General features: G+C 42.2%; 1 protein-coding gene across 2 annotated transcripts in view; it reads left to right on the forward strand.

Annotated features, from left to right (window-relative positions):
* LOC126179529 (inter-alpha-trypsin inhibitor heavy chain H4-like) overlaps positions 1–12,993 on the forward strand; it is a 231,645-nt gene that overhangs the window by 98,379 nt on the left and 120,273 nt on the right. The gene's annotated exons all lie outside the window — the stretch shown is intronic.

Consider the following 12,993-nt stretch of genomic DNA (forward strand, 5'->3'; position numbering starts at 1 on the left):
GAGCTACCATACTCCCCTTATTCTGCATCAGAGCGGGAATATTAGCCTATGACTATGGCCCACGAATGGTAGCCATATGAATTTTAACCAATATTATCACTTCTCCAGCACGAACACCAGAAAACTCCCCCTTTATAAGTGGACGCGACACTCGTCTCTAACAGTGTTCTGGCAGTAGTGAACACCAAAAGATCCTGAGGAACCCAGCAGAGGGGTCGAAACGTCGAACATTTTAGAAGAAACATGACGCAGCCTAATAACCCAAAAGATTTTAACTTTATTACTTTACTCGACAGTAATTGTTGTGTTTTACGACAGAAACAGTTACACTTGCACAGTCGGAATTGTCAGTCGCCGGTTCGCCTTGGAGATGGGTGCACATTGGATAGCCAAAATATTGGAAAATGAAGCACTGCTGTTCCTGATGCACGCCGGAAAATTATGGAATATGTTTCTGTTTAAATCTTAATAATAATGTCTTGTGAAGCACCGAAGAAGAATTAATTAATTTCAGGCTGAGCCGTAGCGGGGTTGTTGGCGTCGCCTTTCGAATGCTGGCGCCACTAGAGCGATCTCTCGTGTGATACCTCTGTTTGGGGCCATTAAGATCTTTGCTCGAGGTTGTTGATGGAGGACGGGGTGCTGTGGCGAGGCGAGTTGGGCAGTTGACAACGGGAGGGGAGCTCGTCTTCTGCTGGCTGTAGCCTGTCTGCCTTTTCTAACCGTGGCGCAGCGACACCGCGTCGTCGTGCTGTCAAAGCGTTGCCGACACTGGAGCTCAGCGGCCGGCACGTTAGCTCAGCATGTTCGGTCAGAGGGTTAGCTACCCTCTGTAATAAAAAAAACTGAGTGAACGGATCAAGGAAGAACCTGGACGGGTGTCATCGAACGTCCGCCCCGAGCAAATTCAACGAACAATATAGAATAAAAATGAGATAAAAAAAAGCGTGTTCCGTCAGAGGGTTAGTCGCCCTCTGCAACAAAAAACTGAGTAAACGGATCAGCGATGAACTTGAATGGGTGTCATGGAACGTCCGTTCCGAACAAATGGAACGAACAATAAAGAACAAAATGAGATAAAGATTTTCTACGACTAATTATTACTGTTTAAAGAGAGCGTTTTGGGTCTTACTATTATCGCCATTTGGGCGTAACATGTTCTCGCTCCCCGACGTTAATTGTTTTGCAATTGGTCCCTGATTCTTTGTATTGAAGTTATTCAATATCAGAGTCTTTATATTTTATTTGTTATTGGTTTACGTGAGAGTTACTTGTCTGAGTGTTTTGTAGCTAAAGTTGATTTATCAGCCATTTAAATTTTATTAATTACATGTTTAATGAGAGTTATTAGTCGAAGTCAGTCGTATAACTAAAGTTGATTCGAAATTTTCAGTCATTTAAATTTTATTACTTACTGGTTTAGAGGAGAGTCTCTTATCTAAATTTTGTAACTGGAGCTGTTATCATTTAGGGTCTGCCTGTTTCCTTTTTAATTAAAGTAAGAGCTGGTTCATAATTTAGGTTAGCCGAAACTCTTGTTAATCGAGATCTACCTGTTTTATTGCCCTATTATTGAGATATGATATCTTACACAATCTGTGATGTAATTAACTGAAATTGTGGTTGCCAAAGCTCTACCTGTTTCACAGGAATTATGTCAACAAGGTAGTAACGGGAAATGACTCATTATGGTAAAAGGGTCCTAGCCTTTCGCCTTTACGCAAGTACTCCCATGTCGGAAGAAAAGATTTTAGAATAATTTAAATGTCACCGGGAACAAGATCCCTAACTGTGTACTAAACCGAAAACAAGCGTCCAAATATCATCTGCAAACTCAATATGTTATTTTGCTAAAAACACGCTACAACCATTAAGCAATCAAGCACATTGCTATAAAAAGTTTTCAGTTTAGAGCAGCTCTCTTTCAACTACTAACGACAGCTTTTTATACAATGGCAAACTCCTTTCATACACCGCGTAAATAGAAAAAGTGTTTGAGCGTTTGGTACAATCTTTACCATAGACGTAACGCTGCTATCGTTGTTTCCTTACTTACTGTTTCATTTTGGATTTTTAGATGCTCAGGTCGTAGTCACAGGAGCTTCTTATTAACATCTCATGTGAGGAGCTTAACATACCAGCAAAAATATTTCATTCTTACAGATGGAAAATACATGAAATACCGATTCAGAATGCCATTTTAACGTTACGTAGAGCTTAACGGAAAATGATACGATTTCAGTAGCATGTTTGTACAAAAAATCTGCAACGATCTGTCAATGACGTCTTCACTTGTTCATAGCTCTAAAGCTGCAATCTGAATATGAACTCCTTCAACACAAAACCGCTCCTCTTAGATTCCAATATCATATTTTAATTTCAAGAGTGTTTAGCGGTTCTAGATCTTTTACATATTGCTTAACGCAGAAGTGTTGTGTATTTGTCGAGTGTTTCAGAGAGACAAAATACTGAACGTGAGAAGGAAAGCACAAAAACAAGGGGAAGTGGGGTGGGGACGACTCAGACAGCTTGTCTGTTCCACCGACTGTATGGACAGTGCAGTTACATTCTGAACAATTTTTGTGTTTCTGTTCCAGTTATGTCGGAGCTTGCTGTCCGGACAACACGATTCCTCCCACGCTCCTTGGATGAGGCACTCGCTGATTGCCGAGACCGTTAGTCTACGCAGAGTTTTGTTCCAGAAATTGCCTTCCGTAGCTGTGGAGAGCAAAACAGGAATTTTGACGACCATAAAAAAGAGAAAACTTTGTTGAATAATTTGTATTGTTCGATCGTGATTATTATCCACAGACATTAAATATTGTCACAACAAACGGTAGTTTCATTTTATTCAGATAATATTGGTTTCCTTTACTGAATGCTCACTTTTTGCTTCAGCACTTTACTATACCAACCATCATAACAGCACAAAACCACGTTTGGCTGACAATATTACAGGCGTAAAACAAGATCATGGTACAGCCATGGCATAATAGTACATTACATGTACACACTGTCTATAAATTTTGAAAATGCAAAGACTTGACACAATTTATAATAGTCTCCAAATGCAGAACGTAGCCTTTTATCTTGACGATGAACGATTGGACTGAGCTCCCACTTTGCCGCGCCATGAGTGTTTAAAAAATGTGTCACCTGAAGATGTACCTCGATTGGGACGAAACCAGTACCGACTTTTTAATATAAGTATCTTAACAAGTGCGGAAAATTTTATTCGCCATGTGGAATTTTGATTGCCGTTGGTATACCTTTAAAATAATATAGCCTAAATTACCACGAATAGACAACAAATTTATGGAATCTGTACGAGAAATTACAGCGAGTCTACGACGTAAAGAGCTTTCCAGCTCCCCAGTTAAACAGACTTTTCTAATCTTGCACGCTTTCACATGTACAATGAGAACCATCGTAGGCATCGCCGGTGGCTTCGTCGAACCTAGCGACGAGCAAAGAAAACAAGTACATTCAGGTTGCACTGTATCACATATACGAAACCCCTAGAGTGCCAAAAGCCGTTCGGCCCCAGCAAACCAATTATGAGCCGGGCATGCCTTTATAACAATATTAATGCGAGCAGTTTTAATGGATAACGGGATTCCTAAGACCCTGACTGTTGATCCTTAATTGGAGGGTTACTCAAAACTTTATTTTAGTATGGAGGCCACATAAGCGAAACAGTCTTTCAGTGGCACAATAATTTATTCAATAAAACATAGTAAGAAATGAACAGATTATTCAAGATTACAAAATTATAAATTCAATGCATATAATTTTAACTGCTCGATTTCGAAACGTTTGCAGAGTTACTTTTCCCATCATGATTACTAAGCTCTTCTAACACAAATATCAAACAGTAATTTGGTCGGAAAATTCGTTAACTCTAAAGTAAGACAGTGAATGGACATCTGCTGGTTAAATGAAAGGCTCATTCACTCAGATAGCAACCGTGGATCTGAGACGGCTTATCACACACAAATCCCCACGTGCGGACCAAGAATGTCCCATCACGCTGGTGCTGCAACTTATACTCACCATAATTAATCTCGGACTGCTGTGCTGGACGCCGCTGACGCGCACACGTCTCTGCTGCGGAGGACGTGGGCGTTGTGCCGCAGTTGCAACTCTCAAATCGGCAACTCCGAAGACGTGCTCTCTGGACTGCGACTTCAGCAGCCCATTCGTGTGCTCTGGACTCCATCTACCTCATTTTCTACCACCGACTTCTATTTTCTAACGTCTTCCTATGTCCATCAGTGTTTTCCCACCAAGCCATTCATGTGGGCCAACACCGTAAATTACATACACGGTGGCCTGATAGCGTGGATTCCCTCTAGCGCACAGAATTCCGCCAAGATAACACCTCAGATAGCAATCCAATCATATCCCAAAACCGCCTTCCCTCTTCTTCTTCTTCTTCATGACGTCACCAATGGCACGGTTTCACGCACAACACTAGTCTCGCATCAGAGGTCCTCTGATATTAGATACACGTACACAAGGTTAGGCCCATTATTTCAGCACTCCATGTTTTTTGGTTATTCACAGAAGCTTTTCTGACACAATGCAACGCTGCGCTTTCCCACTGGTTGCGTGGCGACTCTGCTGCAGGCAATAGTCGCTGGGCCGTCTGGATGTTCGTTGGCGACCCAACTTCCCCTGAAACACAGCACCTCAGGCTGCAATTTCTCCTCAAGTCAGAGAGCCGCTCTTTTCTATAGCAGTCTGTGCGTCCTGCCCCAAATTCGAGGTGCTGCCCCTACCCACACTCACAAAATTCATCCAGAAAACAGGCCAGTCCAGCACCAAGTTGAAATGAAAACAAATGAGGCTAGAAAGTGGGCAGAAAATCCAGTTTCTGGAATTCGATGTACAGGAGGATTATAATTCGTTCAAACGTGTGTGAAATTTTATGGGACTTAACTGCTAAGGTCATCAGTTCCTAAGCTTACACACTACTTAACCGAAATTATCCAAAGGACAAACACATACACCCATGCCCGAGGGAGCAGCCTCACAGTCCACGACTGCAGCGCCTAGACCGCTCAGCTAATCCCGCGTGGCTATTATTTATAAAGTGCACGTGTGTTCGCTACGAGGTCCGGAGTCCAACTGTGTTAATTCATACCCCTCTCACCAGAGAGCGCCACCATGACGTCATTCAAGATGGCGGATTTTGGCGGAAAGAAAGCCGTTGGGCTACGTCCACTAACCTCACCCGCAGAAAATTGGCGCCAAATTTGAATTATGGCGAGAAAATGGGTCAATTGTGCTATGTCCACTAACCTAACCCTCCAGAAAAAATTTGCGCCGAATTACTACACGATAATGGCTGCAAAAACCGTACTTGTCTTTATTATTATTCATTATTATTCATTATCATTTATTATCATCCATTATCATTTATTATCATTTATTATTATTTATTATTATTTATTATTATTATTATTTATTATTATTGGCCTACCTCCACTAGAAAATTGTACCAAATTCAACCTCCGCCGGGAGATGATTATAATTAAAGTTAAACTTTCAAAACGCTTTAGAAATAATACCACTGATCAGAATTACGTCAGGCTGCAACGGAATATTTTCAGAAATGGGGAAAAACATATGGCAGAAAAAATAGTGTGAAAATTGATGAATATATGGTGCTTTACGTGCCAGAGTGCGTAAATAAAATCATCTGTCATGAGCACGATCCATTCAAGTTGGTATAAACACGCCAGGTACACGGCTTTTCCTCCTCACGCGACTGTGGCGTTCGCCATTACTATCTCAATGCTTGTAAAGCTGTATTACAATAATGACGACTCTGCACACCTCGCTCTGCAGAAGTTCCGGACACTGAAGGGTTTGAAAGAAGGCGTTGGTCCGATGACTCCCGTGGGTTTGGTGTGTAATCTGGTAGTGGAAAGAAACGAATTGATTCGACGTCAGTGAAGCAATGGCCACAGCAATGCAGGAGGAGACGAGTGGTGGCGTGCAAACGTGTAGTGCACGGAGAACTGCAGAATTGCCCGAACACTGGACGTACCCGTGAGCACGGTGTGTAAAATCCTACAAAACATCCTTCTCTGCTATCCATTCAAAATTATCCATGTGCACGAGCTGCTTCCTGTTGACCTGCCAGCAAGAGAGACCTTTGCTTTAGAATTTCTTGCTCGCATGGAAGTGGACAATGATTGACGCGGAAGATTTTGTGGACAGACGAAATCCACTTCCACCTGACAGGATATGTCAATACACAGAATAGTCGAATATGGGTAGCGAGAAATCCACACGGAAATCAACCAGTACCACTTCATCCTGAAAAGGTCACTCACTGTGTGGTTCGGGTTTACAGCATCATTTATCATAGGGTCACATTTTTTCGAAGAGACATGTGCTTTGGGTCCTAGTACCTGTACTATCACTGGTAAGCGCTATGAGTGTCTTTTGCGCAACGACGTCATTCCAGCTCTCCAACAGCGTGGACGTATGGATGGGATTATTTTTATGCAAGATGGCGCACCTCCGCACATTGCAAATCCAGTTAAGGAACTGCTGAAATGCCATTTCGGAATTGGTAGAATTATCAGCCGCCATCTCTCTATAGCCTTGCCGTCCCGATCTACATCTACATCATACTCCGCAAGCCACCTAATGGTGTGTGGCGGAGGGTACTTTCGGTACCAGTATCTGATTCCTCCAACCCCGTTTCACTCGCGAATAATGCGTGGGAAGAATGATTGTCGGTAAGCCTCTGTATTGTCTCTAATTTCTAGAATTTTTTCCTCTTGGTCAGTACGCGAGATGTATGTGGGTGGAAAAATATGTTGTCCGACTCCTCCTGAAAAGTGCTGTCCCGAAATTTCAGTAGTAAATCTCTCCGTAATGAACAACGTCTCTCTTGTAACTTCTGCCAGTGGAGTTTGTTTAGCTTCTCCGTAACGCTCTCTCGCCAGCTAAACGATCCCGTGACGAAACGCGCCGCTCTTCGTTGGATCTTCTCTATCTCCTCTATCAGTCCTACCTGATAGGGATCCCAGATAGATGAACAATACTGAAGAATCGGGCGAACAAGCGCCTTATAAGCCACTTCTTACGTGGATGAGTTACATTTTCTTAAGATTCATCCGATGAATCTGAGTCTGGTGTCTGCTTTTCCTACTGTTTGTTTTATATGGTCATTCCACTTACGGTCGCTCCGCAATATGCTACATTTATTTGCGTGCAGGGTCAACTGCCAGAGTCTGCACCATTCATCAATTCTCTGTAGATCGTTCTGCAAATTCTTATTATCTTCTGGCGTTACTACGTTGGTATAAACAACTGCCTCATCTGCGAATAGCCTTAAAGAGCATCCGATGCTTTCTACTAGATCATTTATATATATTGTGAACAGCAAAGGTCCTATCACACTTCCCTGTGGTACTCCGGATATTACCTTTACATCTGTCGATTTAGTTCTGTTAAGAGCGACGTGTTGAGTTCTATCTGCAAGAAATTCTTGAATCCAGTCGCAGGTCTGCTCCGATACTCCGTAAGATGGAATTTGTTTCTTTAAACGGCAATGCGAGACGCTGTCAAATGCCTCACATAAGTCAAGGAATACGGCATCAGCCTGAGTTCCGTTGTCCACTGCGCTGTGGATCTCATGGAGGAACACAGCGAGCTGAGTTTCGCAGGTTTGCGGAATCCATGTTGATTTTTACAGAGGAGCTGTTCATTTTTCAAGAATGTCATAATTCTTGAGCACAAAAGGTGTTCCATAACTCTACAAGAGATTGATGTAAACGATATAGGTCTATAATTCTGTGGATCTGTCTTATGGCCTTACTTGAAAACAGGAATGACCTGCGTTTTTTTTTTCAGTCGTTAGGTACCTTTCATTGCTGAAGCGATCTACTATCTTAATCCGTGTGCTTTCTGGCTGTGGGGCTATCTGAAAGATATTATGTTCAGTGTTCCGACTGCAAACTTGGCTGCACTGAGGGCACGTATTGCGCAACACATTCTGAACGTGACCCCGGGAACACTTCGATCAAATGGTTCAAATGGCTCTGAGCACTATGGGACTTAACATCTATGGTCATCAGTCCCCTAGAACTTAGAACTACTTAAACCTATCTAACCTAAGGACACCACACAACACCCAGTCATCACGAGGCAGAGAAAATCCCTGACCCCGCCGGGAATCGAACCCGGGAACCCGGGCGCGGGAAGCGAGAACGCTACCTCACGACCACGAGCTGCGGACACTTCGATCAGTTGTGGAACATGCTGTTTCTCGATTTCAACTTGTTTCAGAAAACGGTGGACAGCATACTGAACATGTTTTGTGCCAGTCACACGGAAAGTAGCAACCCATTTTGATTTTGATTGTTGCTTTTTATGCTGTTTTTGGCCTCAGGACAATTAAAAACCGATGTGAGTTATACTTTTTATGCGGTTTTTGGCCTCAGGACAACTAAAAACCGATTTTTCCCATCCGATGTGATACAACTTTTCCGTGGTGGATGGGCTTACGTAACTAACAGTATCATACCTGTACACCCATGCATACTGATCAGTACGGTTTGTTTAACGTCAGCCGTACACCTTAGACTTTGTTGAATGATTCAGTTTTCATTTGTAGTCGACCATTATCAAATTATGATGCTTAGAGCACCATCTATTGCTACAGTTTGTAACTATTTATTTTTCTTCTGTCATACGTTTCCCCCATCTCCGATAATATGTCGTAGCAATTTGACGTCATTCTCACGAGTGGTGTTATGTCTACAGCGGTTCGAAAGTTTAATTATAATCACTCTGTAGTTAATAAACAGTGCCCATGTAATCCGCACCGTTATCTTTCTCTCGTTTCTTAATCTGGTTCACTAAAAACAGGCAGGCGAAACAGCTTGCCGTGTTTCACACGGTCTCGTAATTTCACACAGCAGCTATAAGACGTCGGCGTGAGAGGGAAGTGAAGCTTTCACGAGCATCGGCGTGTTGTGGTCGCATGAGATGTGGCCTACACAACACTTGTATATTAATGTTATTTCAAGGAATTACATAATAGCACATTTTGTAGAATCTTCGTCTGTAATTGTGTCTACAGTTATAAAAATAAAATAATTAGTCCTTCAATTACAAAGTAATTACGCAAAATCTACTTTCTGAGCTTTAGTATTCATAAAATCATTCACAACGTCCTTAATTCCACTATGGATATCGTATTCAGAAGTAATCAAAGATAAATCAGCTGATGAACTTGGCAGTAACATCTACCTGAGGTAATTATTTTATTATTTTTTATTTAAATATAGATATTTCACTGTGAAACAACAAAGGGCTCGGCATCCATGATGGTTGCAGTAACCGGCGTTAGTCGAATGACCGACCGAGATGATAAACAGCAGATGCTGGACACGAATCTTAAAAGACGTTGTATTGCCGAATGACCGCTTTAAAAATTATTAAGTTACGGAACCTGCGACTTGATACCATACACTAGGGAAACACGTCTTTGCAGGATTTGAGTTGTCTACAAGACCTACGCATCGGCTTTCGTGTTTCCCCAGCACACGACTGAGGCGTTTGTTTCCTAAAGCCACCTCAAAACTCCTCCATCGGCCGCACACCAGAAGGAGCGCCGGTGGCAGAGAGACAGAAATTACGTCTCAGCCCGCTGCTGCTCTCGGCCTGTCGGTGGGACTAGGCTTGCCAGAAACGATGCAGAGCTGCTTGAGTTCGCTTCTCAGCCGTGGTTTCGGCTGACCCGCCCCTAATGGCGTCGCGCACTCTCCGACCCATGACGGTCTGCACCTCAATCGGCAAAAAAGGAACCATTATAGAATCACTTTGTTTTCTGTCTGTGTGTGTGTGAGTTTTTCTCAGGAATGAGTAGATGTATATAGTTGAAATTTATGTAAAATACCAAGGTCTAGGTGCCTTAAGCTTCTAAGTCAATGGAATCAAAAGATGTGGCTATCTTCTCATATTTTGATACTCGCATACTCAGTCATGAAAACCTACACGATACCTCCTGTTGACTACAGTTATAAAAATTGACGAGAAGCAAGGAAAAAATACAAATAGTATTAATCTGTAATTATATCACACAAAAATATTGTTGTCATTTGTTATTTGACTTTAAAAGTGACATTAAAATACTCTGGAAAATCATGGAATCCGTGTGACCGATATCTTGCCAGTACCAATGTCGATAACAGCCAAAAGACGTCGAGATCCTCGATTCCCGGGATGAAAGGACTAAGTTTGTATCAAACGTCAGTGCGCGAGTCCTACTCGCACCTACTTAGCATTTTATTAACTTTTAATCTAATTAAAAGCGATGGGTAATATTGCTGTAACTGAAATAAGAAGCAGATGAGGATACTGAACGAGTAATACAGTGCGTAAAGGCAGATGAAAATCTAATAGTCATGGGGGACTGCAATATAGTTGTAGGGGAACGAGTAGAAGAAACGGGTACTGGAGAATAGGGGTTTTGTACTAGCAATGAGAGAGGAGAAAAACTTATTGGCTTCTGCAGTAAATTTCAGCTAATAATAGCGAATACTTTGTTCAAGACTCAGAATAGGAGCAGGTATACTTGAAAAAGGCCGAGTGATACGGGAAGATTTCAATTAGATTATCTCATGCTTAGAAAGAGATTCCGGAACCAGATACTGGATTGTAAGGCGTATCCAGGAGCAGATATAGACTCAGCTCACAATTTATTAGTAGTTATGAAGAGCAGACTGAAGTTAAAGAGATTAGTCAGGAAGAAACAATATGCAAAGAAGTGGGATACGGAAGTACTAAGGAATGATGAGATACACTTGAAGTTCCCTCCGGCTATAGATACAGCAATAAGGACAGCTCAGTAGGCATTGCAGCTCCATAAAAATGGACATCTCTAAAAATGGCAATCACAGAAGTTGGAAAGAAAAACATAGGTACAAAGAAGTTAACTGTGAAGCAACCTTTGATAACGGAAGAAATACTTCAGTTCGTCGATGACACAAGGAACCAGGAAAAAGTTCAGGTAAATTCAGGAATACAGAAATACAAATCGCTGATGAATGAAACAAATAGCAAGTGCAGGGGAGCTAAGACGAAATGGCTGCATGAAAAATGTGAAGAAATCGAAAAAGAATTGATTGTGGAAAGACTGAATTAGCATATAGGAAAGTCAAAATAACCTTCTGTGAAATTAAAAGCAAACTTGGTAACATTAAGAGCGCAACGGGAATTCCACTGTGAAATTCAGAAGACAGAGCGGATAGGTGGAGAGAATACATTGAAAGCCTCTATGTGGGGGAACGTTTGTCTCATGTGATAGAAGAAGAAATAGCAGATGATTTGGGAGATATAGGTGATACAGTTAGAATCAGAATTTAAGAGAGCTTCGGAGTATTTAAGAACAAATAAGGCAGAGGTGATCGATAACATTCCATTAGAATTTCTAAAGTCATTGGGGGAAGTGGCTACAAAACGACTATTCACGTTGGTGTGTAGAATGTGTGAGTCTGGCGACATACCATCTGACGTTCGGAAAATTATCGTCCACACAATTCCTTAGACTGCAAGAGCTGACAGGTGCGAGAATTATCGCACAGTCAGCTTAACAGCTGATGCATCCAAGTTTCTGAGAAGAATAATATACAGAAGAATATAAAAGAATACTGAAGATGTGTTAGGTGACGATCAGCTTGGCCTTAGGAAAGGTAAAGGAACCAGATAGGTAATTCTGACGTTGTGGTGGATAATGGAAGCAAGACTAAAGGAAAATCAAGACACGCTCATAGGATTTGTCTACGTGGAAAAAGCGCCCGACCATATTAAAATGGTGCAAGATGTTCAAAATTCTGAGCAAAATAGGGGTAAGTTGTAGGGAGAGACGGGCAAGATACAATATGTACACGAGCCAAGAGGGAGTAATGAGAGTGGTCGCCCAAGAACTAAGTGCTCGGATTAAAAAGGGTGTCAGAAAAGGATGTAGTCTTTCGCTCCTACTGCTCAATCTGTACATCGAAGAAGCAATGGTGGGAATAAAAGAAAGGTTCGGGAGCAGAATTAAAATTAAAAATGGCTCTGAGCACTATGGGACTTAAAATCTATGGTCATCAGTCCCCTAGAACTTAGAAATACTTAAACCTAACTAACCTAAGGACATCACACAACACCCAGTCATCACGAGGCAGAGAAAATCCCTGACCCCGCCGGGAATCGAACCCGGGAAATTAAAATTCAACGTGAAAGGATGCCAATGATACGATTCACGGATGGTACTGCTATCCTGAGTGAAAGTGAAGAAGAATTACATCATCTGATGATGATGATGATGTTTGGTTTGTGGGGATCAACTGCGTGGCCATCAGCGCCCGTACAAAGTCTCAAATTTTACACAGCCCAGTTTTTTTGTACACTGTCCAATCTAGCCACTGTCACGGATGATGATGATGAAATGATGAGGAAAACACAAACACCCAGACCCCGGGCAGAGAAAATCCCCAACGCGGCCGGGAATCAAACCCGGGACCCCGTGATCCAGAGGCAGCAACTTACATGATCTGCTGAATGGAATGAACAGTCTAATAAGTATAGAATATGGATTGAGAATAAATCGAAGAAGGACGGCCGGCCGCGGTGGTCTAGCGGTTCTAGGCGCGCAGTCCGGAACCGCGTGACTGCTACGGTCGCAGGTTCGAATCCTGCCTCGGGCATGGATGTGTGTGATGTCCTTAGGTTAGTTAGGTTTAAGTAGTTCTAAGTTCTAGGGGACTGATGACCACAGATGTTAAGTCCCATAGTGCTCAGAGCCATTTTTTTGAAGAAAGACGAAAGTAATGAGAAGCAGCAGAAATGAGAACAGCGAGAAAGTTAACATCAGGATTGATGGTCACGAAGCAGATGCAAAGGAATTTTGCTACCTAGGTAGCAAAATAACGAATGACGGATGGAGCAAGGAGGACATCAGAAGCAGACTAGCACTGGCGA

Source organism: Schistocerca cancellata, chromosome 1 (genome assembly GCF_023864275.1).
Source record: "Schistocerca cancellata isolate TAMUIC-IGC-003103 chromosome 1, iqSchCanc2.1, whole genome shotgun sequence".
Taxonomy (NCBI): Eukaryota; Metazoa; Arthropoda; class Insecta; order Orthoptera; family Acrididae; genus Schistocerca; species Schistocerca cancellata.